Source organism: Moschus berezovskii, chromosome 23 (assembly GCF_049115385.1).
Source record: "Moschus berezovskii isolate FMDL1 chromosome 23, NW_MosBer_1.0, whole genome shotgun sequence".
Classification (NCBI taxonomy): domain Eukaryota; kingdom Metazoa; phylum Chordata; class Mammalia; order Artiodactyla; family Moschidae; genus Moschus; species Moschus berezovskii.
In genome coordinates this window covers 13,436,497-13,449,260 of record NC_142482.1, presented here as the reverse complement: position 1 = coordinate 13,449,260, position 12,764 = coordinate 13,436,497, and positions in this window count along the sequence as shown.

The following is a 12,764-nucleotide window of genomic DNA, read 5'->3' as shown; positions in this document are numbered from 1 at the left end:
TCCTTGAAGTCAAAGGGACTCAGTATGTTTACTCTTTCCCTAAAATGTCAAGTTTATTTGTCTTTTTCAATTTTTGTGTGACCTCTTTGTATTTAACATCTTAAATTGTCTTTCATCATAAAAATTGTGAAAATGCTTTCTTTGTGGCTCAGATGGTAAAGAATCTGCCTGCAATGCAGGAGACCTGAGTTCAATCCCTGAGTCAGGAAGATCCCCTGGAGAAAGGAATAACAACCCAATCCAGTATTCTTACCTGGAGAATTCCATGGAGAGAGGATCTTGGTTGGCTATAGTCCATGGGATCACAGAGTTAGACATGACTGAGCTACTAACACTTTGACTTCACACTTGCAATTAAAATAGAGTTGAATAACCAGAAGGGAGCGCTCTTTTACCCATGATGGTAGCAGAGTCCAAGAGGAGGAAGACAGTCTCTTCATGCCTGGGAAAACTCAGTGAATAGGACACAACCTCAGTCAAGCTCAGTCCCAATGGACTCTTTGTTTACTATAGCTATGCAATTCCCTTTCCCTCTCTTTAAAATAATGTGCCTCTCCTTGTGGAAGAAGACATGCAGGCAGCTCACTATGGTTGTAGACTCCAAACAGCAATTCTTTGCTAATATAAATAAACCCATTTTTTTTCTGGAGAAATAAATGATTGTCTAATTGTTTTCAGTCAACACATTTAATATCCATAAAATCTCCTCAAATTAAAAAATATTCTTAAATTAATATTTAAATGTTTTCAAAAGGATGAATAGAGATGAATAGAGACAGGGTGTAGGTCCTAACATTTATAAAGAAACAATTGTTTTAAAGAAAATTGCTGCAGAAAATACTTCATTGCTGTTGGCAGAATGGCCCTTCACTGTTTTCAAGGCTGTGGGAACATTTAAGTGTTATTAGAAAATAAACAGGGCTGGTGTATCTCTATTGAAGACAATCTCTGTGTGGACCAGCCCATGTTAGTGCTGAAGGTAATTGAGTATCTAGTGTACTGTATTCATCCACCTACAACTTCTTGCACAACACATCTCTCACATGGTGTCATCACTAATGAAATTTAGGAGGGAGGAAAGTCTCCAAATTAGCAATGTGTCACTTAAAACTCCCAGTCTTCTCTTGTTATAGCTTTCCTCCAGAAGCTCACCTTAGCTTCTGTAATAATCACCAGGACAAATCACTTGTTCCTTGTTAAGCTTTTATCTCCATGAAGTGAAGGTGACAATGAACACTTTTCTATAAGACCTTCTTGGCAACCATCCCACCATGCCTGCTGGCCTGTTTTGATCTCATTCCATATGTCCACAATTTAAGTGGCAATACAACTCTCCCTGAATTGTATTGTATGGCCCTGAGGGGCACAATTCTGTGTTACCTGCTTTTGGAAATAATCTTTTCAGCCTATTTCAGTTTTCACATTAAAGAACTGTCTGACTGAGAGTTGATGACTGCAGGCTTGTAAGGACAAGATCAAACAGAAGAAGATAGCTAGCAGGAGTCACATGTAAGAATCTAATTCTGCATGCATAATAACCTCTTTGTTCTCTTTTAATATATCTGAAGCCATAGGTAGTAATATTGACTCAGATATGGCCTGCAGTCAACTATTCCTACACTTATTTTAGTGGAATATTTAAATTCAATACCTTGTGAAAGTACTTTATTAGGTGTATCAATAGATATTTATTCAAAAGTTAATCTCTAAATGAGTTTCAGTCTAGAAAACTTCCCATTTAATGAATATCAGAGGAAAATAAATAATTTTTGTCTCGATTAATGACTTTGAGCATTGATTTTCTCACTGGGAAAACTTCATTTTCTTTAACTGAAGTTAATGTGAATGTTTTTTCTTTGGCTAATCTGTCAAGTATGATTATTTTGTTTTCATTTGAAATTTTCTAGAATAACTTTCTGTTGATTTAGCAATTCTTTGGTGGTGAAAAAATTTTCCCTGTCAGTATATTTATAAATAAAGATTCACTGCCATTGTTAACAATTGATTTTTCTGTTTATTGTGACACAATTAAAGCAAGTTTATTCTTAGTCACTACTAGATTAATAAATATAAATTTTAGCATTCAAACCTAGTAAATCGAAAGATTTGTTAGCCTAACCTTTAACCAGCAATTTTATAGTATATTTCCCTGTTTATACTTTAAATATGTCTAGTGTGCTAATGAGTGAAGAACAAAATTGCTCATTGATTATTGCTTTCCATGACTATCTCAGGAATTTATTTTAAATTTAGTCACAAAGAAGTTTTAGTTTATTTTTATTGTAACCCCTTTTACTAGATGTAATTCCATTGGGGAAAAATATTGCTTTAACTTCAAATTTCACAATAATGGTTATGCAGCTCAAGACTTTTATTACATTTTAAAAAATGAAGTATAGTCAAGTTACAATATTGAGTTTCAAGTTGTACAACTTATTTTACAGGTTTTCCTCAAGTCATTACAAAACAATTGCTGTATATTCCTGTGCTGTAAAATATATCCTTGTTGCTTATTTATTTTATACATAGTGTGTGCTAAGTCACTTCAGTTCTGTCTGACTCTTCACAGCCCTATGGACTGTAACCTTGCAGGCTCCTCTGTCCATGAGATTCTCCAGGCGAAAATACTGGAGTGGGTTGCCATGACCTCCTTCGGAGGATCTGCCTGATCCAGGGATCAAACCCACATCTTGTGTGGCTCCTACATTGCGGCAGATTGTTTACCATTGAGCCACCAGGGAAGATCTTACTCATAGTAGTTTGTGTCTAATAATTCCATCCTACTGTCTTGCTTTTCCCCTACCCTTTTGCTTCCTAGTACTTACGATTTGTTCTCTATATCTGGGAGACTCTGATTTGTTATACACTTTTATTTTTATTCTTTAGATTTTGTGTAACTGATAATGCAGACTATTTGACTTGCTTTGTCTGACTTAGTTCACTAAGCATAATACCTTCTAAGTCCATCCACATTGTTACAAATGACATAATTTCATTATTCTTTATGGCTGAATAATATCCATCGTATATATGTACTACAGCTTCTTTATTCATTCATCTGTTATTGGACGCATTGTGAATAGTGCTGCAATGAACACTGAGGTGCATGTCTTTTCAAATTAATACTTTCATCTTTTGAGGATATATACCCAGGAGTTGAATTGATGAAACATATGGTAGCTCTAATTTAGTTTTTTTTTTAAGGAATTTCCATCATGTTTTAGTGGCTGCACCTATTTACAATCACACAGTTCACTAGGTTTCTCTTTTTTCTACAATCTTGCCAATATTTGTTGTTTATAAACATTTTGATGATAGTCATTTTGACAGGTGTGGTGTGATATCTGACTTGTCTCTCCTTGATACTTAGCAATGTTGAGCATTTTTTCATGTGTCTGTTTGGAACCCATTGGAAAAATATATATTCAGGTCTTCTGCCTAGTTTTACATTGAGTTGTTTATTTGATGTTTTATGAGCTGTTTATATATATTGGATGCTAAACCCCTTTTGGTCATATCATTAGCAAATATTTTCTCTCATTCCATAGACTGTCTTCACTTTGTTGATAGTCTCCTTTTCTGTGCAAAGGTTTTTCATTTTAATTAAGCCCCATTCATTTATTTTTTTTTCCTTTGGCCTTAGAAAATATCTAAAAAATATTGCTATGATTTATGTCAAAGAGTGTTCTGCCTATGTCCTCTTCTAAGACTTGCATGGTTTCAGTGTTAAATTTAGGTGATGCTGTGAAAGTGCTGCACTCAATATGCCAGCAAATTTGGAAAACTCAGCAGTGGCCACAGGACTGGAAAAGATCAGTCTTCATTCCAATCCCAAAGAAAGGCAATGCCAAAGAATGCTCAAACTACTGCACAATTGCACTCATCTCACACGCTAGTAAAGTCATGCTCAAAATTCTCCAAGCCAGGCTTCAGCAATATGTGAACCGTGAACTCCCAGATGTTCAAGCAGGTTTTAGAAAAGGCAGAGGCACCAGAGATCAAATAGCCAACATCCGCTGGATCATGGAGAAAGCAAGAGAGTTCCAGAAAAACATCTATTTCTGCTTCATTGACTATGCCAAAGCCTTTGACTGTGTGGATCACAATAAACTGTGGAACATTCTGAAAGACATGGGAATCCCAGACCAGCTGACCTGCCTCTTGAGAAACGTGTATGCAGGTCAGGAAGCAACAGTCAGAACTGTACATGGAACAACAGACTGGTTCCAAATAGGAAAAGGAGTACGTCAAGGCTGTATATTGTCACCTTGCTTATTTAACTTATATGCAGAGTATATCATGAGGAACTCTGGGCTGGAAGAAGCACAAGCTGGAATCAAGATTGATGGGAGAAATATCAATAACCTCAGATATGCAGATGACACCACCCTTATGGCAGAAAGTGAAGAGGAACTCAAAAGCCTCTTGTTGAAAGTGAAAGAGGAGAGTGAAAAGGTTGGCTTGAAGCTCAACATTCAGAAAACAAAGATCATGGCATCTGGTCCCATCACTTCATGGGAGATAGATGGAAAAACAGTGGAAACAGTGTCAGACTTTATTTTTTTGGGCTCCAAAATCATTGCAGATGCTGATTGCAGCCATGAAATTAAAAGATGCTTACTCCTTGGAAGGAAAGTTATGACCAACCTTGATAATATACTGAAAAGCAGAGACATTACTTTGCCAACCAATGTCCGTCTAGTCAAGGCTATTATTTTTCCCATGGTCATGTATGGATGTGAGAGTTGGACTGTTAAGAAAGGTGATCGCCGAAGAATTGATGCTTTTGAACTGTGGTGTTGGAGAAGACTCTTGAGAGTCCCTTGGACTGCAAGGAGATCCAACCAGTCCATTCTAAAGGAGATCAATCCTGGGTGTTCACTGGAAGGACTGACGCTGAAGCTGAAACTGCAATACTTTGTCCACCTCATGCGACGAGTTGACTCACTGGAAAAGACTCTGATGCTGGGAAGGGTTGGGGGTGGGAGGAGAAGGGGACGACAGAGAATGAGATGGCTGGATGGCATCACCGACTCTGCGGACGTGAGTTTGAGTGAACTCCGTGAGTTGGTGATGGACAAGGAGGCCTGGCGTGCTGTGATTCATGGGGTGGCGGAGAGTCAGACATGACTGAGCAACTGAACTGCACTGAACTGAACTGAACTGTCCTGTTTTCCCAGTACTACTTATTGAAAAGGCTATCTTTTCTCTTTTGTATATTCTTCCCTCCTTTGTCATGCATTAATTGCCCATAGATGCCTGGGTTTATTTCTGGGCTCTATTCTGTTTCATTGATCTATGTGTCTGCGTTTCTGCCAGTACTATACTATTTTGATGACTGTAGCTTTGTAGTATAAAGTCAGGAAATGTTATACCTTTGGCTTTGCTCTTTTCTAATCAAGAATGTTTTAGTTTTTCAGGACCCTTTTGTGGTTTGTTTTTACTTTTGCCCTTCTTCTTTCCTTAGCTTTAAATTTCTTCTGCTTAAATCCTATTATTACTTATCAATTTCTCTAATTTCTGAATCTCCATAGCATATGGTATCAGCTTTGGATTATGATGAGAAGAACTCACACACTCTTCTCTGCTATCAGTTCAAGGTCCCCTCTTGGTGTGGTTATCTATGGAAAAGTAAAAATAGTGGACTGAGAAGCCAAACTGAAGGCAATAGTCATGGGTCAGGGATGGGAAATAAGGCATAACTGTTAGACGGAAAAGATAGTTTGCAAGATATAGCAACAAAACCCAACCAAGATGGCAGAATTGCCAGCAGAGAATAAAAACATATGAGTTTAGGGAGTTTGAAGGACAAGGTGGGATTTGTGAAGGTAAGTGTGCTCCTGCAGGCCAGAGTCAGTCCCATCAGGATAATTTCACTTGGTCATAGATTGGTCTTGACTCTCCTAGGTCTTCAATAGAAGGTGAAGATTTACACTGGTAAGGATGTTTGTGTTACAGGTCGTTTAAATTGTCCATTCTCAATTGCCTGCAGGTCAGATTCTTGCTCAGGGCTAGTATGCGGGGATGACCCAGAGGGAGGATAAGGGGAGGAGGGAGGTGGAAGAGGGGTTCGGGAGGGGGAACTCATGTACACCCAGGGCGGATTCATGTCAATGTATGGCAAAACCAACCAATATAATATTGTAAAATAATTAGCCTCCAATAAAAATAAAAAATTACAATAAAACATTAAAAAAACAAAACAAAAAAACACAAAATTCTCGATTTAAACAATGTATTAAGTGCTGTTTCCTTATACTCTTCAGTCTTACGTAAGTCGCCATTGCTTTTTTTTTAGACTTGAGTTTTGTTTTTAATGAATGAGAGTGATTTGCGTATTTATTTATTTGACCATGCTTTGCAGCTTGTGAGATCTTATTTCTCCAATCAGAGACTGAACCCAGGGCCATGGCAGTGAAAGCACTGAGTCCTAAGCAGTGGACCACCAGGGACTTCTCTCATTACATTTTCTAGTGATTTTTTTTAAAAAAATTTCTTATTGAAATAGAGTTATAGACTGAGTGAAAATATTTGACAGAGGGCTGCCATACACCCTAACCAAGCTTCCCCCAATATCAGCATCATATATAACTGTGGTAAGTTAGTTAGCAAAAATTAATATTGGTACAATAACGCAACGGCAAAGAATGCTCAAACTACCGATGATTGCACTCATCTCACACGCTAGTAAAGTCATGTTCAAAATTTTGCAAGCAAGGCTTCAGCAATACGTGAACCATGAACTTCTAGATATTCAAGCTGGTTTTAGAAATCGCAGAGGAATCAGATCAAATTGCTAACATCTGCTGGATCATGGAAAAAGCAAGAGAGTTCCATAAAAACATCTATTTCTGCTTTATTGACTATTCGAAAGCCTTTGACTGTGTGGATCACAATAAACTGTGGAAAATTCTAAAAGAGACGGGAATACCAAACCAACTGACCTGCCTCTTGAGAAACCTGTATGCAGGTCAGGAAGCAACAGTTAGAACTGGACATGGAACAACAGACGGGTTCCAAATAGGAAAAGGAGTATGTCAAGGCTGGATATTGTCACTTTGCTTATTTAACGTATATGCAGAGTACATCATGAGAAACGCTGGGCTGGAAGAAGCATATTAAAAAGCAGAGACATTACTTTGCCAACAAAGGTCCATCTAGTCAAGGCTATGGTTTTTCCAGTGGTCATGTATGGATGTGAGAGCTGGACTGTGAAGAAACCTGATCACCGAAGAATTGATGCTTTTGAACTGTGGTGTTGGAGAAGACTCTTGAGAGTCCCTTGGACTGCAAGGAGATCCAACCAGTCCATTCTAAAGGAAATCAGTCCTGGGTGTTCATTGGAAGGACTGATACTAAAGCTCAAGCTCCAATACTTTGGCCACCTCATGCGATGAGTTGACTCACTGGAAAAGACTTTGATGCTGGGAGGGATTGGGGGAGGGAGGATAAGGGGATGACAGAGAATGAGATGGCTGGATGGCATCACCGACTCGATGGAGGTGAGTTTGAGTGAACTCCGGGAGTTGGTGATGGACAGGGAGGCCTGGCGTGCTGCGATTCATGCGGTCGCAAAGAGTTGGACACGACTGAGTGACTGAACTGAACTGAACTGATAGACCTTTTGCAGATCTCAGCAGAATTACCATCAAAGTTCTTCTGTTCCATTATCTGACCCAGAATCTCATGTTGCCTGCAGAAGTCAAGTCTCCTTGAATCTGTGAAAGTCTTTTATTCTCCCTTGCTTCTCAAACTTTTAAAGAGGTCTGGCCAGTTATTCCACAGAATGTCCCTCAGCATGGGTTGTCTGATGATGCTTTCTTGTCATTGGATTGAAGTTGTGCATTTGTCATGAGTGTCACAGAGACATCACACCATTCTCAGTGTATTGTTTCTGGGACACATGATCATAATGTGTCTGAACACTGTCCAACTGGTTAAGAAAACTTTTGATCATTAGCTCCACGCTAAAGCTGCTAGCTTCCCCATTGCAATTCTTAACCATCTTGGAGGAGATAATTTCAGTTCACTTCAGTCGCTCAGCCATCTCTGACTCTTTGCTACCTCATGAAATGCAACACTCCAGGCTTCCCTGTCCATCACCAACTCTCAGAGTTTGCTCAAACTCATGTCATCGAGTCAGTGATGCCATCGAACCATCTCATCCTCTGTTGTCCCTTTCTCCTCCTGACTTCAATCTTTCCTAGAATCAGGGTCTTTTCCAATGAGTCAGTTCTGCTCTTCAGGTGGCCAAAGTATTGGAGTTTCCGTTTCAGCATCAGTCCTTCCAATGAATATTTAGGATTGATTTCCTTTAGGATTGACTGGTTGGATCTCCTTGCAGTCCAAGGGACTGTCAAGAACCTTCCCCAACACCACAGTTCAAAAGCCTCAATTCTTCAGCACTCAGATTTCTTTATAGTCCGACTCTTGCATTCATACATGACCACTGGTAAAACCATAGCTTTGACTAGATGAACATTTGTTGGCAAAGTAACGTGTCTTCTTTTTAATATGCTGTCTAGGTTGGTCATAGGTTTTCTTCCAAGGAGCAAGCATCTTTTAATTTCATGGCTGCAGTCACCATCTGCAGTGATTCTGGAGCCTCTCAAAAAAATAAAGTCTCTCATTGTTTCTTCATCTATTTGCCATGAAGTGATGGGACCGGATGCCAGGATCTTAGTTTTTCTGAATGTTGAGTTTTAAGCCAACTTTTTCACTCTCCTTTTTCACTTTCATCAAGAGGCTCTTTAATTCTTCTTCAATTTCTGCCATGAGGGTAGTGTCATCTGCATATTTGAGGTTATTGATATTTCTCCCAGCAATCTTGATTCCAGCTCTTGCTTCATCCAGCTCGGCATTTCATGTGATATACTCTGCATATAAGTTAAATAAGCAGTGTGACAATATACAGCCTTGACGTACTCCTTTCCCGATTGGGAACCAGTCTGATGCTCAGTTCCTACTCATTGGAATATTAATGTAGTGGCTGATGCTCAGGTAGCCACTTTGGATATGAAGCAACACAATAAAAGCAGTAGAACAGATAAAAAAAAATCAAAACAAAACAAAAAAACAGGAATTGAAAATCAGGGGGCCATAAAACCATGTCCAAATTGCTTACTTTGTACTTCTATATGTAAAAATTTTAAAATTATATTTAAGTCACTTTTTAAAAAGTAGCTGACAGTCCTTTAAATTATGTCCTTTTTTTTTTTTTTTCAGTCCTGGTTGCAGGTCACAAGGCATCTGATCTTCATCCAAAGATAGATCACTGAGATAAGTTTCAGAAACAATCTTAAAGTGTTCTTTAAGAATTCAATTAAATTTTACATTAATATCACATAACAGCAAGGAACTATCCAAGAAATGAGTCTTACTACCTCTATTGGTAGACTTCCATTAACAAACTGGGATTTAACATTTATTGAAACATCCTTTTCTCCCTAAAATCACCCTCATTTTTACCAAATATAACCAAATTAAGACTTGTTTAAAAAATAGACCTGTTCTCAATAAACTTGACCTGATTATTTATATAACCATAACCCCCCCCTTTTTTTTTTGCTGAGACTTTTATGAAGTCTCAAACTTAACTTTATTTAGTTTTTTTTTTTTTTTATTTTCAGAAGAAACTAAACACTACACCAGGATGAGAAGACGACCTCAGAGGTAGAGAGCTTGCCTAAGATGCTGGACCTGATTCGTATGATCATTTCTAATGTTTTCTTGACTTCTTAGCCCTCTGCATATACATCAAATGCTTTTCTACCATAGGCCTGATCCTATGCTAGTTTTAGAAATTAATCCAATTGTCAGGTTTGTAGACATGTAAAAGTTCATTCAGCTTATACAAAAACTCTGTTAGACTTGTGCCATCCTAATGTCCTTAAACCATGGCAACAGTCTGCTTCTAAATTGGAAAATTAAAAACAATAGCTGGAAATCAGAGTCAGGGCTATGGGAAATCCAATATGGCTGCTTGGCTTTTCCCAGTTCCCTGACAAACCTCATTTTTTATTTGATGGGTTAAAGCCTCCATGGCTACAGGGACTCCATAACGAAAAATCACGGAATATTAAGTTTTGTAAATTGTTAAATTAAGTTTCTAGTTTTGTTAATGTCTAGTGTTTACTAAGACTCACTGCTGAGACAGTTTCTTGTTACGTGATACTGCTAAAAGAGTTAATTAAGTTATTAAAAAGAACACTCTAGGTTAGTTTCTAAGGCTTATCTCAGTAACCAATCTTCAGATAAAGGTCGGATGCTCCATAATGTACAACCAGGAGATTAACACCAGACTATAATCATTTAACGAATGAAGTCAGGTGACTTGGGGTATACCAGGCTTTATCTAATGAAAGTTCTTGACTTATAATTCTTATTTTACTAATAACTGCTATATTATTTTCTGTCACTTGTTTCACTGAGCCTGTGATATAATGCTGAACTGACAGTTCCATATGAGTTCAATAATTGTAATAATGTGACTCTGGGTATGGGAAAAAGCAACAAGAGGGAATATTTTCCTGGACCAGGAGGCTAGTAAGACAGTGGTCCAGAGACTTTTGCTACTTGAAAGGCCCGGTCCAATTTTAGCACATTGAGTGGCCCATCACTTCCCTAGACCTGGGAATGAGCCTTTCCAGCACCGTGGGACACAGTGGCCGTGAAATGGTGTCACATGGTCAGATATGTGGCTATGAAGGGACCCTGCTGACTGGAAGTTGGTACTTGCCCGGTGGCTCTACAAAGATTACATCATGACCATTGCAAGCTGCTGACCTTCAACACCCCCTGAAAGAAGTTCAGGGTGAAAGTCAGGAATGTGGCACTCTGTGCTCTGAAAAAAAAAAAACAAAACTGGCAGAACAGGCCTTCAGATAGTTAGATCTTTTCAGAAAAAGGTTTTGTTTTATGAGTTCCAATTCTTGCATCTTCTCATACCTAGAAAAACACTGATGTCATTAATGGTGAAATCTACTTTGGCTATTAAAAAAAATTATTTATTTTTTTTACAATTAAAAGTCAAAATAGAGTAGCTATGGTTCAGACATCCTGGGAAATAACTATTTCCCAGATATCCTGAAAAATTATATTATGGGTGTGATTTCAGATTAGACGCTGTGACCTAATGTAGAACTTAATGCACCTGTAATGCATTTTTGCTTCTGTACTTTGCTTGCTGCTTGTAAAACCAAAGTTACTCCATTTTAAGATAAGGTTGTTTTTAAGTAAAGATTCCTAAAATTGTTTTTGAAAAAATAAAAAAAATAAAGGAAAAAAAAGTAGCTGAAACTTTTCTGATATATTATGTCACTATTCACTTTGTCAATCCATATTTTGTATCTGATAAACATTTCACAAGGTGTGTATTTTACCTATTATATAGCTTATTTGCAATGTCTTATTAGATATTTTCTCCTATCCATTACTAAACTATATACACATTGCTAGAATTAAGTTGAAAGTATGTAAGATTTTATCTGCATTTCATAATAATTACCTAAGGTACACTGTCTGAAATGGAATCACAGGTCATCAATGCTCATTTGAGATTCTTGGGCCAGGTGTGCTCAGAATTGAGGAATTTTGCAGTTTTGTTTATAATCTATATTAATGACACTCTCATTAAAGTCTAAGATACCAGCCTTCCTTATCAAACACATTTCTCTTTTTGTAGTAGACTATGTACACTATTACACTAAATAGGTTTGGTTTTGTGGCAAATGATTTAAGAAAAAAAAAAGTTTCTTAGAGATTCGGGGACTTCATAATTATGGATAAGACACTTACTTGGTCAAATGTTATGAATGATTTTTATACAAATATGTTAAACTGTTATATTAACATAAATAGTATTACATAAATATATTTTAATAACTTTTCCCAAAGCTTGAACCAAAATAAACTTTTGTTAACTGTATGTGAATATCAGTTTCACTATAACATTACCAGAGCTGATATTTTCTCTTTTTTTATTCTCTTTTCCCAAAGTGCAAAAGGATATCTTCTTTTAGTTTATAATTCTGTGATTGCTAGTAAATAATGCTTATTTCCAATTCTTATGTTGTAACTTATCTGATAATATTTTATGCATGCTTCTTGATTGCTACTTGGACACTTTTAACTTTTTGAGTGAGGTTTAAGATAACTTTTTCAGATAATTGGCCTACTTTATTATTTTAATTTTAAATGACTTTATAAAGTCTTAAAAATATAAATATAAAACATGCATGTTTTTCTCATTTTTTCCCTTTGGCTTAGAATTCTTCCTTCCAAAAAATATTTTATATTTATGCTTAGTTCAGTTCAGTTCAGCCACTCAGTCATGTCCAACTCGTTGTGACCCCATGGACTACAGTATGCCAGGCCTCTCTGTCCACCAACAACTCCTGACTCATGTCCATCGAGTCGGTGATGCCATTCAACCATCTCATCCTCTGTCATTCCCTTCTCCCACCTTTAATCTTTCCCAGAACCATGGTCTTTTTAAATGAGTCAGTTCCTCACATCAGTTGGCCAAAGTATTAGAGTTTCAGCTTGAGCATCAGTCCTTCCAATGAATATTCAGAACAGATCTCCTTTAGGATGGACTGGTTGGATGTTCTTGCAGTCCAAGGGACTCTCAAGGATCTCCTCCAACACCACAGTTCAAAAGCATCAGTTCTTCAGCACTCAGCTTTCTTTTATTTATTTTTTTATTGGAGGCTAATTATTTTACAATATTATATTGGTTGATTTTGCCATACACTGACATGAAT